Source organism: Coregonus clupeaformis, chromosome 15, assembly GCF_020615455.1.
Source record: "Coregonus clupeaformis isolate EN_2021a chromosome 15, ASM2061545v1, whole genome shotgun sequence".
Taxonomy (NCBI): domain Eukaryota; kingdom Metazoa; phylum Chordata; class Actinopteri; order Salmoniformes; family Salmonidae; genus Coregonus; species Coregonus clupeaformis.
The window spans coordinates 56,733,012-56,752,268 of NC_059206.1; positions in this window are offsets into that span (position 1 = coordinate 56,733,012).

Below are 19,257 nucleotides of genomic sequence, written 5' to 3' on the forward strand. Positions count from 1 at the left end.
TCTCCGCTCTGCCAAAGCTGACTCTCGACACCGTGCACCATCAGATCCTTCTCTCCACCCTTTCAGGGTTGGGCGTCTCAGGTTCTGCACACTCCTGGATTGCATCCTACCTGGCAGGTCGCTCCTACCAGGTGGCGTGGAGAGGATCTGTGTATGCACCACTTGTTCTCACTACTGGTGTCCCCCAGGGCTCAGTTCTAGGACCTCTCCTCTTTTCTCTTTATACCAAGTCACTCGGCTCAACTTCAACAAAACAGAACTGCTCTTCCTCCCGGGGAAGGCCTGCCCGCTCCAATACCTCTCCATCACGGTTGACAACTCTACGGTGTCCCCCTCCCAAAGTGCAAAGAACCTTGGTGTGACCCTGGACAACACCCTGTAGTTCTCTGCAAACATCAAACCATTTGTATTATTTTTTACCATCTTCATTGCGGCACATTTATTTGAAGTGAAATCGCAGAGGTCACTGTCTTAGTCGGTCATCACCACAGCCACAAAGTCATAAACCACTCCTATTTCTAAAACAATCTCTTCTTAAAATCTGATTTGAATTCTAACTTTAACCCTAACCTTAGCACAATGCTAACGTTATGCCTAACCATAACCTTCAATTAAGACCAAAAAGCACATTTTTGTTTTCATTAATTTTTACGATATAGACAATCTTGACTTTGTGACTGTGGTAACTAGTGACAACCGCCTTATTCTTGCTCGGTTTCCCTTATTCTTGCTGGCTTCTAAGAGGTTGGGTTGTCACTAGTGGAGTCTGATCCGATAGCTTTTGTATCGAAACATAGAAAAGCAACGAGCAAAAAACAAATAACAACTATTGTTCATATGTACTACTTATATCCAAATTGTTTGTTTAGATGTATGCTATAAAAATTAAAAATCCTCACGTTTTTCAATTGTCAACTTTAAAAACAAAGTTTGCACAGTTCCCCCTGCACGTAGGAAATGGTACAGCCACATCAGTCCTATTCTCTTTTATTACCACCTAAAGTTTAAACTATTGCCAGAGATCGCATCAACAGTTTTATTATATATCTGAACAGAACTAGAAATGTAATTAGACAAAATTATATTGAAAGAGTTCCTCTTAATTTCCCCAATAAAGTTATAATGGCTGATATATTTTATGATTAATGTGGGTATTTAAAATATGCCTGGCTATAAGTGAAACTATGTTATTGGTAATGTGAATAATTAATCTGACAATGGCATCTCATAGATCCTGAACATCATTTCAATAGTAGGTCACTATAAATTGTTTAGGGACACTCATTGCATTGAATTGAATAGTGCAGTGGAACCTCAATGAGTAGGCCAATAGTTCATACTCTGTACAGTTGCTGTCTCTTATGTTTCCTGACTGTGCAGAAGGCCAATCCTCAGCCTTGGCCCCTTGGGGTTAATTCTGTGAGGAGGTGGGAAGAGAAGCCTGGAACAGACCACACAGCAACACAGCAGTAGTCAATAATATTGGATGTCAGTCGCCAATAGACTTTGCTCCGGGATTCCAAAGATCACTGTACCCATTCCACTTCCCAACTCTGGAACCTTGAACCTCAGAATAAGACCACATATGTTATTTCTCACATTGATAAAGGAATAATAATTCCTTTATCACCCATCCGCCATGGCTTCTCTTTGAAGTAGAATACTATACTAGGTTAGCGTTGATAATAATAGAGAACACACACAGTACCAGTCAAAAGTTTGGACACACCTACTCATTCAGGGTTTTTTATTTATTTTTACTATTTTCTACATTGTAGAATAATAGTGAAGACATCAAAACTATGAAATAACACATATGGAATCATGTTGTAACCAAAAAAGTGTTAAACAAATCAAAATATATTTTATATTTGAGATTCTTCAAAGTAGCCACCCTTTGCCTTGATGACAGCTTTGCACACTCTTGGCATTCGCTCAACCAGCTTCATGGGGTAGTCACCTGGAATGCATTTCAATTAACAGGTGTGCCTTGTTAAAAGGAATATATTTCCTTCTTAATGCGTTTGGTAGGGTTGGTATAAAGAAGAGAGCCCTATTTGGTAAAAGACCAAGTCCATATTATGGCAAGAACAGCTCAAATAAGCAAAGAGAAACGACAGTCCATCATTACTTTGAAAGTTTCTTCAAGTGCAGTTGCAAAAACCATCAAGTGCTATGATGAAAATGTCTCTCACTGCCACAGGAAAGGAAGACCCAGAGTTAATTCTGCTGCAGAGGATAAGTTCATTAGAGTTACTAGACTCAGAAATTGCAGCCCAAATAAATGCTTCACAGAGTTCAAGTAACAGACACATCTCAACATCAACTGTTCAGAGGAGACTGTGTGAATCAGGCCTTCATGGTCGAATTGCTGCAAAGAAACCACTACTAAAGGACACCAATAAGAAGAACACTTGCTCGGGCCAAGAAACACGACCGGTGGAAATGTGTGAGGAGGTGTGATGGTGTGGGGGTGCTTTGCTGGTGACACTGTCAGTGATTTATTTAGAATTCAAGGCACACTTAACCAGCATGGCTACCACAGCATTCTGCAGCGATACGCCATCCCATCTGGTTTGGACTTAGTGGGACCATCATTTGTTTTTCAACAGGAAAATGACCCAACACACCTCCAGGCTGTGTAAGGGCTATTTTACCAAGAAGGAAAGTGATGGAGTGCTGCATCAGATGACCTGGCCTCCACGATCACCCGACCTCAACCCAATTGAGATGGTTTGGGATGTGTTGGAACGCAGAGTGAAGGAAAAGCAGCCAACAAGTGCTCAGCATATGTGGGAACTTCTTCAAGACTGTTGGAAAAGCATTCCAAGTGAAGCTGGTTGAGAGAATGCCAAGAGTGTCTAAAGCTGTTATCAAGGCAAAGGGTGGCTACTTCGAAGAATCTAAAATATAAAATATATTTTGATTTGTTTAACACTTTTTTGGTTACTACATGATTCCATATTTGTTATTTCATAGTTTTAATGTCTTCACTATTATTCTACAATGTAGAAAAGAGTAAAAAATAAAGAAAAACCTTTGAATGAGTAGGTGTGTCCAAACTTTTGACTGGTACTGTATATAAAAAGTGATGTGGCTCATGTCATTGGATAACTGAATGCAGGGGCTTTTCATTTGCTCTCTACAACACAATCATGCTAAGTTGGAAAATAAAATAACTGATAAGAGTGTTGTACTTTATGGGACAAAGTCCATTGGCTCTTGGCACTAAACCTTGAAAGTAAGTCTTACACATGTACACACTTATAGATTTGTAACCAATTACCAATTCAAAGCTGAGAAAGGGGGGCAGCAGCACCAAATGTATGTTCAAACATCTAGTACAGACTCACTGTATTGTATCTGCAACTGCCATGAACAACGAGAGATCTGTGATTGTGGACAGTAAATCCTCATTGCTCAGGTACAGGAAGAAATCATTTGAAAGGCTGTATACTGTATTAGCCTAGCTCTCACCTGACTTGATGTGAATGAAGGACAGTGTTTAGATTTCACTGGATGTCTCTCTGACTGGCAACTAGCTAGAGCCAGGCAGGCAGGCAGTACCACTGGGCCTGACCCACACAGAGACAGACAGAAACAGAGACAGACCAGTCCACACTGGAGTAGCCTATCCTATCTATCACCCTAACAAACATTCAGACTGTTGAGAGCTGGAGCCAGGTAGGCAGAACACAAGGCCAGGGCAGGGCTCTGTAGCACCGGGGCTGACCCACACAGAGAGACAGAGACAGATCAGTGCATACTGTTGTAGGCTATCACTTTAACAAACACCCAGACTGTTGGGAGAAGCTTTGACACCAGATACCTTATTGCTAAAATTGGCAATTAAATGGATCACTGGGCCATGAGCCACAGAGACAGTAGTTTATTAGATGCAACATAATGTTGTGTGAGATGAGGACTCAAAAGCTACAGAAAAAAAAACTATTTGAAATCCCTGAAAAGCACCTTTTGGTGCCCTTTACTAACCTCACACAGCGCGTAATTTGAGTCTGTGTTGTGGGGAGAGCAGAGCTACAGGGGAGTAAGTCATGTGTCCTGCTGCACGTGTGAACTTCACGTGTGAACTTCAGGCTCCTGTAGTGTTTATCCCACACAGCGCAGGTGCAGAGAGAGAGAAAACACACACACACCTCCACCAAACACCAAAGCGTTGTGCAGGCCGGGCTTCTTGACCCAGACTTTGTCCCTCCCTGCTGATGGTTGTGCTAGGTTTGGTTTTGCACAAACATTTTCGCACTGCATTTCCAGCAATCTCTATCGCTCTCTGCTCTGTGTTGGAGGCTTGGTGGGGAGGTGGGGGCGTTCAGTGAGCCTAGCGCCTTTTTGAAGCTGACCACCACTAGGGCAGGCAGGCTGTTTTCCAAATGAAGCTGGCCCTATGACACAGCGGAAGCATTGCTTTAGAGTCTCATGGAGGAGCTTCAACACAGTCAGCATGACAAAACTGAAATGCAACACAAAGCACTTTTCATTTTTTTCACAGAGATATTGAGAATGTTAGATGGTAGCTAAATGCAATTGATTCCCGTGTGTTTTTGAAGTATTAAAATGTGGAATGTTCTGTTTTTTGGGGGGAGGGCTAGATTTGGATTTATATCTCGTTCAGCCTCTAGATCCATATGAAGTGCTTATTATTTGCTATACATGTGGCTATATGTCACATAGGGATCATATGGTTGGATGTATAGCTGCCTGAGTGTGTTAAGGCATCAGTACAAAACACTGGGCTGGATTAATTCAATCAAATGTGTGACTCTCCCTCTGTGCATGGCTACTGGATGGCATTGGGCCAGGGCTCGTCAGGCAGACAAATTAGTCTGTGAGCTGTGCTAGATGGAGCCTGGGCATTGGGCACGAATATGTGCCGCCAGCCACTGTGACTCAGCCGAGGAGAAAGGTCAGTCACTGGACACTCCCTCTCTCTCTGTCGCTCTGTGGAGCTGTCTGGCAGGCTGCCAAGAGACAGAGCAGATAGATTCTCTGTCTCTGTCCCAAATGGCACTCTATTCTCTATATAGTTAACAAATTTTGCCCAGCGTGCTATGGGCCCTGGTCAAAAATAGTGCACTATATTGGAAATAGGGTGCTGTTTGGGACGGACTCCCCACCTTCCCCTCACCTCACAGACTGAGCGGTGCTGAGGCCTTACCTCCTGCTCTGTTTTGCTGCTCTGCTCTGGTTGATGGATTACTTATATTTTGACAGAGAAGTCACGCTGAGACCAAGGTCTCTTTTACAGGTGAGCCCAGAAAGATATCAGTCATAAAATACAGCTGCCAGGAACTATTTATCCGGAGGAGTGTTGGAAACGCAGGTTGCTCAGGGATGGGTGGAAGGCTCAGAGTGTGTCACAAATAGCCTGTAAACTCAGTCAGTCATGACATTTAGGGGCAGGCTCTGGATCTCTCTGTCTTCCTATCTCTAATATAATTTGCTGTAGACCTACTAAAGTACTCCACAGACCACACTTTTAGCCTGCAGGGTTTCCTATAGCTGGGCCTGGGGACCAGAATGTGCTGAGTGCGCCTCCCTGAGTTAAAAAGGGAATAATGTAGGCATGTCCCTTATACTGTGTTACTACCAGCAGAGGGAGACATAGTCAATATAATGGTCTCTACAGCTAGCTGTGGTATGGTAACACCAATGACTGTATATACAGTACTAGTCAAAAGTTTGGACACACCTACTCATTCAAGGGTTTTTATTTATTTGTACTATTTTCTACATTGTAGAATAATAGTGAAGACATCAAAACTATGAAATAACACATATGGAATCATGTTGTAACCAAAAAAGTGTTAAACAAATCAAAATATATGCTATATTTGAGATTCTTCAAATAGTCACCCTTTGCCTTGATGACAGCTTTGCACACTCTTGGCATTCTCTCAACCAGCTTCATGAGGTAGTCACCTGGAATGTATTTCAATTAACAGGTGTGCCCTCTTAAAAGTTAATTTGTGTCCTTCCTTCTTAATGTGTTGAGCCAATCAGTTGTGTTGTGACAAGGGGGGTATACAGAAGATAGCCCTATTTGGTAAAATACCAAGTCCATATTATAGCAAGAACAGCTCAAATAAGCAGAGAAATGACAGTCCATAATTACTTTAAGACATGAAGGTCAGTCAATATGGAACAGTTTCTTCTAGTGCAGTCGCAAAACAATCAATCGCTATGATGAAACTGGCTCTCATGAGGACCGTCACAGGAATGGAAGACCCAGAGTTATCTCTGCTGCAGAGGATAAGTTCATTAGAGTTACTAGCCTCAGAAATTGCAGCCCAAATAAATGCTTCACAGAGTTCAAGTAACAGACACATCTCAACATCAACTGTTCAGAGTAGACTGTGTGAATCAGGCCTTCATGGTCGAATTGCTGCAAAGAAACCACTTCTAAAGGACACCAATAAGAAGAACACTTGCTTGGGCCAAGAAACACGACCGATGGAAATGTGTCCTTTGGTCTGAAGTCCAAATTTGACATGTTTTAGTTCCAACCGCCATATCTTTGTGAGATGCAGTGTGGGTGAACGGATGATCTCCGGATGTATATTTCCCACCGTAAAGCATGGAGGAGGTGGTGTTATGGTGTGGGCTGCTTTTCTGGTGACACTGTCTGTGATTTATTTAGAATTCAAGGCACACTTAACCAGTATGGCTACCACAGCATTCTGCAGCAATACGCCATCCCATCTGGTTTGGGCTTAGTGGGACTATCATTTGTTTTTCAACAATAAAGAAAAACCCTGGAATGAGTAGGTGTGTCCACACTTAAGACAGGTACTGTATGAATGGGCAAAGCCATTGATCACGTGACACCATTCATTTCTATGTGAAGACAAATGGCATTAAAGCCAAATTAAGTCAGTTAAGATGGTGTCTCATGGAGACATAACATGTGCAGTTTGATCTACTCCAGGAAGTGACGTTGCAGGCTACTTAGAGCTGCTCCCTCTCATTGAGTAACTCAACATAAACTTGACATAAACTCAACATATAACTTCTTCTGTGTGCGATTTAAAAATAATTGGTTCAACGTCATACATCTTGTGTATTAGAAGCAATTATTGGTACCAAGAATGTCTTCAAAAATGTTTTTATACACACGAAAATTGATCACAAAGATTGACATTTTTCCATTCACTATATACACTACCGTTCAAAAGTTTGGGGTCTCTTAGAAATGTCCTTGTTTTCAAAAGAAAAGCAATTTTTTTGTCCGTTAAAATAACATCAAATTGATCAGAAATACAGTGTAGACATTGTTAATGTTGTAAGTGGCTATTGTAGCTGGAAACGGCAGATATTTAATGGAATATCTACATAGGCGTACAGAGGCCCATTATCAGCAACCATCAGTCCTGTGTTCCAATGGCACGTTGTGTTTGCTAATCCACGTTTATCATTTTAAAAGGCTAATTGATCATTAGAAAACCCTTTTTCAATTATGCATAATTTTTTTTTAATCAGCCGTTTCCAGCTACAATAGCCATTTACAACATTAACAATGTCTACACTGTATTTCTGATCAATTTGCTGTTATTTTATTGGACAAAAAAAAGCTTTTCTTTCGAAAACAAGGACATTTCTAACTGACCACAAACTTTTGAACGGTAGTGTATATTCCTGTTTTATGCTAACAATGCATGCAGTACCGCGTCGGCCATGAACTGCCGTGGCTTTAATGTGCCCTGGTCAAAAGTAGTACACTAGAGAATAGGGTGCCTTTTGGGACTGAGCCGTCTCACATGTGGCAAACAGCATGGCATTATGTGTCCACGTGTTGTGTGTCAATCAGATATAATCATACCTGTAGGCTACTGCATGTTCGTTTTAAGAATTGATCATGTATTCAGCCTCTTGTTGTATATGCTGAATAACTATATAATTACACCATTTTGGATAACTTAGAATAAGCTTAGAGTAATGCCTTTCATAAAATAAAAAATAGGTGAGTTTTTAGTACGGAATGTAGAGAATGAGAGTAGAGAGTTCCGTGTTCCAAATATTTATGATTCTAAAGTGATTTGTTTAAAGCTGTACATACAACTGTCACCATATGTCATTATGAATTGAGTTGATTCCTTGCAGTTGGTTGCAGAAGAGGGATTCCACAGCTAAGAATAACTAACGATGCATCAGGCCATGCAGGCAACCCTCTGGAGTTGAAGCCCATCCTAGCCCAGCCCAAAGTTAGGCCACCGCCCAAGCAAAGGACTTAGTAGGCAGAGGGAGGCAGAAGGAGGAATAACAGTAGATAATGCACCCCTTGGGTTAAGCAGCTGTTGATTGAAAAAGATGCTGCTGCCACATTTTCAATGGAGGGAAAGGAGAGGATGCATATTGTGATTGATGCTGGCTTCATGGAAGAAGAGTAGGAGACTAGAGCTGCGTCCCAAATGGCACCCTATTCCCTATAAAGTCCTATGGACCCTGGTCAAAAGTAGTGCACTATATAGGGAATAGGGTGCCATTTGGGACACAGCCTAGACTAAAGTATGCATAGTGTAACTGATGTTTTCAAAATCCTCTCCATCTGGCTACAGATTCCACGGAGACCTCCTTCCTTGTTTTGCAGGTGGGGATTGGTGTGTGTGTGTGTGTGGCTGGGGAGAGGGGTCATGTGAATATAGTGTAGAGGATTCCTTGTATTTGTAACAAACGTAAGTCGTAAGTCAGTCTCACAGTAAAACAGTGCATGCACAAGGTCAAAGGTAACGTTTAACTGTACAGTATGAGTATAAACAACCCTATGTGCTTTACTCACATTCACAATGCCCGCTTCATTCCTATAAGTACCAATCCATCTGGATGTGACAGGTGATTTCTAACGGTTAGTGAGCATGTGAGGAAAAACCTCTGTTCCTTGGTCCAAAGATTTTCTCAGACAAGTGTAGGAGGGGTTGAAGAAAGAATTCAGAGGTTACATTGCACCATATTCCCCTAATCTCTGCCCCCATTAATCTGTTGAAATATACTGTACTGTATATATTATGCAGAAGGGCTTCGCATTAACAGTTAGTTTTTTACTATACAGAGTACAGTATCTCCTTCATAAACTGTCATCATTAAACACAACCTGTGTCTAATGCAGGGACGGCTTGTTCAATAGGGCGATATGGGCGACGCACTGCCAAACGGGAAAAGGAAGGGATTTTTTTTCTAATCAATTATATCACGGCAACAGCAGTTATCAGTGTTCACGTCTGATCTGCCAGCCACTAAATGTCAAATCAGGCTAAAGTCGTGCTTCAAATGGCCCCGCCCGTTTTTGGGGCGATTTCAGTCAAGTTGAAAATCGCCCAGAAGTCTCTCATAGCCTGTCATGTAAAATCTATTTTTTTCACATTTCAAAGCTTTCAATACATTCTCTATGGGTGTCTGTGGGCTTGCACTTACGCGCTTTCGTCATACGTGACGTAACGTTGAACGTAACTAAGACAATGGCGGCTATCAGCGTCTATGTTGCGACCTGCAGTGCGGCGTTATTTTATGTTTTTAATTTGTAGACTTAGTTTACAAACATTCTGCCAACCATGGATTTCCAGTGGTTGGTTTTGGACTGATCTTGTTGATCGTGGTACATACCCGCTACGAACGGACTAAATAATGAAAACGCTGCTGGCAGCTGAATCCCAATACAGCTGGGAGACTTGGCTGGATGAGTCCCGGACAGAGAAGTGGAGCCGGCCACCTTCACCCTGGTCAGAGCGGACCGCGATCCTGGTAAGAGAGCGACTCTGTACCCCGACATTGAACTGCTTTCTGTGTCATTGCGACCTTACTATCAATTCAATTCAATTTAAGGGCTTTATTGGCATGGGAAACGTGTGTTAACATTGCCAAAGCAAGGGAAGTAGATAGTAAACAAAAGTGAAATAAACAATAAATATTAACAGTAAACATTACACTCAGAAGTTTCAAAAGAATAAAGACATTTCAAATGTCATATTATGTATATATACAGTGTTGTTACAATGTGCAAATAGTTAAAGTACAAATGGGAAAATAAATAAACATAAATATGGGTTGTATTTACAATGGTGTTTGTTCTTCACTGGTTGCCCTTTTCTTGTGGCAACAGGTCACAAATCTTGCAGCTGTGATGGCACACTGTGGTTTTTCACCCAGTAGATAAGGGAGTTTATCAAAATTGGGTTTGTTTTCGAATTCTTTGTGGATCGCTGTAATCTGAGGGAAATATGTGTCTCTAATATGGTCATACATTTGGCAGGAGGTTAGGAAGTGCAGCTCAGTTTCCACCTCATTTTGTGGGCAGTGTGCACATAGCCTGTCTTCTCTTGAGAGCCAGGTCTGCCTACGGCGGCCTTTCTCAATAGCAAGGCTATGGTCACTGAGTCTGTACATAGTCAAAGCTTTCATTAAGTTTGGGTCAGTCACAGTGGTCAGGTATTCTGCCACTGTGTACTCTCTGTTTAGGGCCAAATAGCATTCTAGTTTGCTCTGTTTTTTTGTTTGTTCTTTCCAATGTGTCAAGTAATTCTCTTTTTGTTTTCTCATGATTTGGTTGGGTCTAATTGTGTTGTTGTTGTTGTTGTTGTTGTTGTCCTGGGGCTGTGTGGGGTCTGTTTGTGTTTGTGAACAGAGGCCCAGGACAAGCTTACTTGGGGACTCTTCTCCAAGTTCATCTCTCTGTAGGTGATGGCTTTGTTATGGAAGGTTTGGGAATCGCTTCCTTTTAAGTGGTTACTATCTGCCCCGTGAGTTCCCCAATTGTTTGTTACCGTTGTGTACTGTTGATAATCACAAGTTTACTGGAGAACTGAGACCAAGTAGAGACTTTGGACAGGGTGGATATGGTATAATAAAGGCAGTTTATTCAGAGGTAAAGATATCTGGAATCGCGTGCACGGACTCGTGCACGTGTGTAGGTCACCTAAATCATCAGAAAAATTGCCCCTCCTGAGAATTTTTTCAGGAGCCGCCACTGGTCTAATGAGACATTACCAAACACCTAGTAGTATCTGTGTTTGTTCGTGTGAGAAGCCCAAGAGATTCAGTTTACAGTACTATTTGTATTTGTATTTATTATGGATCCCAATTAGCTGCTGCCAAGACAGCAGCTACTCTTCCTGGGGTCCGGCAAAATTAAGGCAGTTATACAATACATTCATTACAGAATTCACAACACACTAAGTGTGTGCCCTCAGGCCCATACTCCACTACCACATATCTACAACACAAAATCCATGTGTACGTGTGTGTATAGTGCGTATGTTATCGTGTGTGTGTATGCATGTGTCTGTGCTTATGTTTGTGTTGCTTCACAGTCCCCGCTGTTCCATAAGGTTTATTTTTATCTGTTTTTTAAATCTGATTCTACTGATTGCATCAGTTACCTGATGTGGAATAGAGTTCCATGTAGTAATGGCTCTATGTAGTACTGTGCGCCTCCCATAGTCTGTTCTGGACTGTGAAGAGACCTCCGGTGGCATGTCTTGTGGGGTATGCATGGGTGTCTGAGCTGTGTGCTAGTTGTTTAAATAGACAGCTCAGGGCACGGTTCCAACCTGCATCATAAGATTACTACTTTGTTGCCTCCCACAATCAATTGGCACTCAGTGTTATGGATATGGCTGTGTAAAATATGCGGGCGTAAAACAATCCACATTGTCACAGTTTCCACAGAAAGGAATTTCATCCCATCGAGTACTGTAGCCTCCCAATATCAAGGAAGAGCGAGAAAGGCAATCCTGGACATTACAAAGGGTGTCCCACAGGGCTCGATTCTTGGTCCGGTTCTTTTCACTATTTACATGAACGATATTGGTTTATCTGTAAATACATTTTATTTTATTTTCACCTGTATGCAGATGACACTGTGGTATGCTATTGCCCCCACAGCTGACCAGGCTCTGTCAGAGCTTCAATCTGCCCTGCAGAAAGCCTTTGTTGAACTGAAATTGGAACTTCATGTAGGTAAAACCAAGTACCGGTATATGTTATTTTCCAAATCATGCATAAATGTATCTAATGATTTATGCATACGCACTTTGGATGGTGCCCTCATTGATCGTGTCCCCGCCTATAAATATCTGGGCATCTGGATTGACGAAAAACTTGTTGATGATTTAGTTTAAAAAATAACAATTAAAATAGGCTAATTTGATAGGAATAAGTCCTGTCTTTTGTTAAATAGCAAAAAAACAAATAATTCAGTCAACATTCATTGACTATAGTGATATCGACTATATCCTTCAAACTCAACTCTGGACCTCGAAGCCAGTTCCACTGCATTTTTTCATTGTTCCCCTCTAATAAAGGACTGACTTAGACCTAGGACACCAGGTTGAAGGGAAAATTATCAGGTTGAAGGGAAAATCAGCTGGCTCCGGACCTCGTAGGGTAAGAGTTGAATAGCCCTGGTTTATATGAATGCAGCTGCCACTGTATTGAAGCCATTGGACACAGTTTATCATAGCGCATTGTGGTTTATTACGGGCGATAGGTTCAGTATACAACATTGTATTTTGAATCCCTCTCCTGGCCCTCCTTCAGTCTCGTCTGCAATGGAAGCCAGCGAGAATTTGGCCTCCCTTGATAATTGTCTTAATATATAATAGCCAATCAGCGTTGCGCTAAACTGAGTGAGCTCAACTGTAAATGGTCCTGATGCACTAAAAGAAATGGGAAGCCAGTTTGGATTTGGCTTCACACCAATCACATCACAAGAAAAGCCAAACATCATTGACAGAAAAAACTTGAATTGTTGCATCTCGTTGTGTTGTTGTCCTCCGATGGCAAGCTAAAATTGGCCCTTTCCTAAATTAGCCATGGATGGAGATAGGGATTTGGACTTGTGGTTTTACTTAATTATCCGTACTGGCCAATGATTATAACGGCGAATCTGATCAACCATAGATTCATACATTGTGCCCCTGGCCTGAGAGGATGAAAGCTCCACATGTAACTAGATGTAGTAGGCTAATGTTAACTAGCTGGCTCATCATTGCCCATGAAAGAAAGTTAGGCTAGCGAGCAAGCATTTTGGCCAGGACAACAAAAACTAAAAGCGTGTAGCCTACTGTATGAAAGAGTCATAGACCGTTTTGGCAACATAAGAGAGAGGAGGATGGCGTTGGGATCTCTCTACAAGTAGGGTGAGTCAACATGTATTTTCTTCTTGCGAGCACACACATACACACACACACACATAGAAATCAGTACCATGATTAGCCACATCATATTTAGCTTTCGATGATTGGACTGAATTGTTTTTGGTATCATTTCATTGTCACTGTATTAGACTACGCATAGCTGATTTGATGCTGTTGAAATGTTGAAATGGTGCTGGAATAGTGGAGGCAGCTCCTGTTTTCTTTGCAACTTGTGGTAACTCTCTGTGGTTCTAAATCAATAGTTGTTTAAATCAGGTAGCGTAGTGGTTAAGACATAGTGTTTTCGTTGATGGCCAATTTTAGTCTCATCTGACCAGAGTACCTTCTTCCATATGTTTGGGGAGTCTCCCACATGCCTTTTGTTTATTTTTTCCTTTAAGCAATGGCTTTTTTCTGGCCACTCTCCCGTAAAGCCCAGCTCTGTGGAGTGTACGGCTTAAAGTGGTCCAATGGACAGATACTCCAATCTCCGCTGTGGAGCTTTGCAGCTCCTTCAGGGTTATCTTCCAAGATGGCGTAGCAGTGCGGTCGTGTTCTCTTGTGTGTCCATGTAAATAGCCTGTTTTTTTTATAAATTTTTATTTTACGTATATATTTCCCTATCACACTTTTCATCCTTCTACTAAATATACTTTCCTGCAACCCGCCTCACTCAATGTAGAACGAATTCTAATATTTACTCACCTTTATCTAGAATCTCCAGTTGAAACTAGCCAGCCAGCTAACTAGCTAACTAGCTACTTGCTATTAGCCGCCGTTAGCGGTTTTCACCCAGAACATCGGATTTTCTGCCGGAATAACTGAATCACTGGACCTTAACACCCATATCCCGGCTATCTACCTCTCTGTCTACCGGACGGGAGTAGCAGCTAACCAGCTAACTAGCTACTTGCTGTTAGCCACCGTTAGCGGTTTTTCACCATTGTCCGTGGCCTGCACTAACTACCAGCCAGCTCTAGCCTGGACTATTATTGGCCAGTCTGCACTGTCTGCACAGCGCGTTATAGACCCAGAACCTATCAGATTTTCTGCCGGAATCACTGAATCACTGGACCTTTAACACTGGATAATCGCAACTAGCTAGCTGCAACTAAATGAACATTGTTGTTGGCTAATCAGCCTTGAGCTAGACTTGAGTCAGGCACATCTCCCGGCTATCTACCTCTCTGTCAACTGGACGGGACCTCCTAGAGTCGACACGGAGCCCCGCCGATCCATCACGACTGGTCTGCCGACGTAATCGTCTGTGGTTTCAACAGGCTTCCCGTTGCGACGACCATGAAGATCCATCTGCTAGCCCCGGCCCGCTAGCACACGCAAACGACAGCCGTGCTTCCTGATCGCTGTGCTGTAGTACCAATTCAAACTGCTCTCGGACTCACATATTGCTGTTCATTGGACCTTATGATCACTCAGCTGCACAGCTGATGCCTGCTGGACTGTTCCTTTACACAGTACCCTGTCCTGTTTATCTGTTTAGCCTCAGCCCAAACTTTATCGCCATTACCAGTTGTTGTCTTAGCTCTCTCTAATAACACCTGTGATTGCTTAATGCCTCTCTCCCATGTCAATATGCCTTGCCTATTGCTGTTCCAGTTAGTTCTTATTATACAATTTCACTGTAGAACCCCAAGTCCCTCTCAAACTGCCTCAAATAGTTCCTTTGTTCCACCCCTTATGCACGCCGAGACCGGCTCAATCAGTGCCTCCAGTGATGCTATCTCTTTCATTGTTACCCAACGCTTAGGTTTACCTCCACTGTACTCATAACCTTCCATATCCTTGTCTGTACATAGTGCCCTGAATCTATTCTACAATGCCCGGAAATCTGCCCACTTTATTCTCTGTACCCAACGCACTAGAAGACCAGTTCTTAAAGCCTTTAGCCGTATCCTTATTCTAGTCCTCCTCTGTTCCTCTGGTGATGTAGAGGCTAACCCAGGCCCTGCAGCCCCCAGTATCTCTCCTACTCCCCAGGAGCTATCATTTGTTGACTTCTGTAACCGTAAAAGCCTTGGTTTTCTGCACGTTAACATCAGAAGCCTCCTTCCTAAGTTTGAGTTATTCACTGCGTTAGCACACTCCGCCAACCCTGATGTTCTAGCAGTGTCTGAATCCTGGCTTAGGAAGGTCACCAAAAATTCTGAAATGTCTATCCCCAACTGCAACATTTTCCGTCTAGATATAACTGCCAAAGGGGGTGGAGTTGCAATCTACTGTAGAGATAGCCTGCAGAGCTCTATCATACTATCCAGGTCTGTGCCCAAACAGTTTGAGCTTCTACTTCAAAAAGTCCACCTTTCCAGAAATAAGTCTCTCACTGTTGCCGCTTGCTACAGACCCCCCTCAGCCCCCAGCTGTGCCCTGGACACCATATGTTAATTGATTGCCCCCCATTTATCCTCAGAGTTCGTACTACTTGGTGACCTAAATTGGGATATGCTTAACACCCTGGCCATCCTACAATCTAAACTAGATGCCCTCAATCTCACACAAATCATCAAGGAACCTACCAGGTACAACCCTAAATCCGTAAACATGGGCACCCTCATAGATATCATCCTGACTAACTTACCCTCTAAATACTCCGCAGTCTTCAACCAGGATCTCAGCGATCACTGCCTTATTGCCATGCGTCCGTAACGGGTCCGCGGTCAAACGACCACCCCTCATCACTGTCAAACGCTCCCTAGCAAGCAGGACTTCCTAATTGACCTGGCCCAGGTATCCTGGATGGATATCGATTTCATTCCGTCAGTAGAGGATGCCTGGTTGTTCTTTAAAAGTAATTTCTTCTCAATCTTAAGTAAACATGCACCATTCAAAAAATACAGAACTAAGAACAGATATAGCCCCTCGTTCTCCTCAGACTTGACTGCCCTTGACCAGCACAAAAACATCCTGTGGCGTACTGCATTAGCATCGAATAGCCCCCGTGATATGCAACTTTTCAGGGAAGTTAGGAACCAATATACACAAGCAGTTAGGAAAGCAAATGCTAGCTTTTTCAAACAGAAATTTGCATCCTGTAGCGCTAACTCCAAAAAGTTTTGGGACACTGTAAAGTCCATGGAGAATAAGAGCACCTCCTCCCAGCTGCCCACTGCACTGAGGCTAGGAAACACTATCACCACCGATAAATCTACAATAATCGAGAATTTCAACAAGCATTTTGCTACGGCTGGCCATGCTTTCCACCTGGCTACCACTACCCCGGCCACCAGCTCTGCACCCTCCGCTGCAACTTGCCCATGCCGTCTTCATCGACCTGGCCAAGGCTTTCGACTCTGTCAACCACCGCATTCTTATTGGCAGACTAAATAGCCTTGGTTTCTCAAATGACTGCCACGCCTGGTTCACCAACTACTTCTCAGATAGAGTTCAATGTGTCAAATTGGAGGGCCTGTTGTCTGGACCTATGGCAGTCTCTATGGGGGTGCCACAGGGTTCAATTCGTGGGCCTGCTCTTTTCTCCGTGTATATCAATGATGTCACTCTTGCTGCTGGTGACTCTCAGATCCACCTCTATGCAGACAGCACCATTTTGTATACATCTGGCCCTTCATTGGACACTGTGTTAACAAACCTCCAAACGAGCTTCAATGCCAAACAACACTCCTTCAGTAGCCTCCAACTGCTCTTAAACACTAGTAAAACTAAATGCATGCTCTTCAATCGAACGCTGCTGGCACCCGCCACCCGGCTAGAATCACTACTCTCGACGGGTCTGACGTAGAGTATGTAGACAACTACAAATACCTAGGTGTCTGGTTATACTGTAAACTCTCCTTCCAGACTCATTAAGCATCTCCAATCCAAAGTTAAATCTAGAATCAGCTTTTTTATTTCGCAACAATGCCTCCTTCACTCATGCTGCCAAACATGCCCTCGTAAAACTGACTATCCTACCGATCCTTGACTTCGGCGATGTCATTTACAAAATAGCCTCCAACACTCTATTCAGCAAATTGGATGTAGTCTATCACAGTGCCATCCGTTTTGTCACCAAAGCCCCATATACTGCCCACCACTGTTACCTGTACGCTCTTGTTGGCTGGTCCTCACTACATATTCGTCGCCAAACCCACTGGCTCCAGGCCATCTATAAATCACTGCTAGGCAAATCCCCGCCTTATCTTAGCTCATTGGTCACCATAGCAACACCCACCCGTAGTATGCGCTCCAGCAGGTATACAGTGGGGGAAAAAAGTATTTAGTCAGCCACCAATTGTGCAAGTTCTCCCACTTAAAAATATGAGAGAGGCCTGTAATTTTCATCATAGGTACACGTCAACTATGACAGACAAATTGAGAGAAAAAATTCCAGAAAATCATATTGTAGGATTTTTAATGAATTTATTTGCAAATTATGGTGGAAAATAAGTATTTGGTCACCTACAAACAAGCAAGATTTCTAGCTCTCACAGACCTGTAACTTCTTCTTTAAGAGGCTCCTCCACTCGTTACCCTTATTAATGGCACCTGTTTGAACTTGTTATCAGTATAAAAGACACCTGTCCACAACCTCAAACAGTCACACTCCAAATTCCACTATGGCCAAGACCAAAGAGCTGTCAAAGGACACCAGAAACAAAATTGTAGACCTGCACCAGGCTGGGAAGACTGAATCTGCAATAGGTAAGCAGCTTGGTTTGAAGAATTTAACTGTGGGAGCAATTATTAGGAAATGGAAGACATACAAGACCACTGATAATCTACCTCGATCTGGGGCTCCACGCAAGATCTCACCCCGTGGGGTCAAAATGATCACAAGAACGGTGAGCAAAAATTCCAGAACCACACGGGGGGACCTAGTGAATGACCTGCAGAGAGCTGGGACCAAAGTAACAAAGCCTACCATCAGTAACACACTACGCCGCCAGGGACTCAAATCCTGCAGTGCCAGACGTGTCCCCCTGCTTAAGCCAGTACATGTCCAGGCCCGTCTGAAGTTTGCTAGAGTGCATTTGGATGATCCAGAAGACGATTGGGAGAATGTCATATGGTCAGATGAAACCAAAATATAACTTTTTGGTAAAAACTCAACTCGTCGTGTTTGAAGGACAAAGAATGCTGAGTTGCATCCAAAGAACACCATACCTACTGTGAAGCATGGGGGTGGAAACATCATACTTTGGGGCTGTTTTTCTGCAAAGGGACCAGGAAGTAAAGGAAAGAATGAATGGGGCCATGTATCGTGATATTTTGAGTTAAAACCTCCTTCCATCAGCAAGGGCATTGAAGATTAAACGTGGCTGGGTCTTTCAGCATGACAATGATCCCAAACACACCGCCCGGGCAACGAAGGAGTGGCTTCGTAAGAAGCATTTCAAGGTCCTGGAGTGGCCTAGCCAGTCTCCAGATCTCAACCCCATAGAAAATCTTTGGAGGGAGTTGAAAGTCCGTGTTGCCCAGCGACAGCCCCAAAACATCACTGCTCTAGAGGAGATCTGCATGGAGGAATGGGCCAAAATACCAGCAACAGTGTGTGAAAACCTTGTGAAGACTTACAGAAAACGTTTGACCTGTGTCATTGCCAACAAAGGGTATATATAGGCCATCTGAAATTAGCCCACCCAACTACCTCATCCCCATATTGTTATTTATTTTGCTCATTTACACCCCAGTATCTCTATTTGCACATCATCTCTTGCACATTTATAATTCCAGTGTTAATACTAATTGTATTTATTTTGCACTATGGCCTATTTATTGCCTTACCTCCATAACTGTAAGTCGCTCTGGATAAGAGCGTCTGCTAAATGATGTAAATGTAAATGTAAATAACTTGCTACATTTTAACACACTGTATATATATTTTCTGTTGTATTTTTGACTTTATGTTTAGTTTTACCCCATATGTAACTCTGTGTTGTTGTTTTTATCGCACTGCTTTGCTTTATCTTGGCCAGGTCGCAGTTGTAAATGAGAACTTGTTCTCAACTGGCTTACGTGGTTAAATAAAGGTTAAATAAAAAAATAAAAAATAAAAATCTTTGGTCTCTTTGTTGCCTCTGATTAATGCCCTCCTTGCCTGGTCCGTGGGTTTTGGTGTGCGGTCCTCTCTTGGCAGGTTTGTTGTGGTGCCATA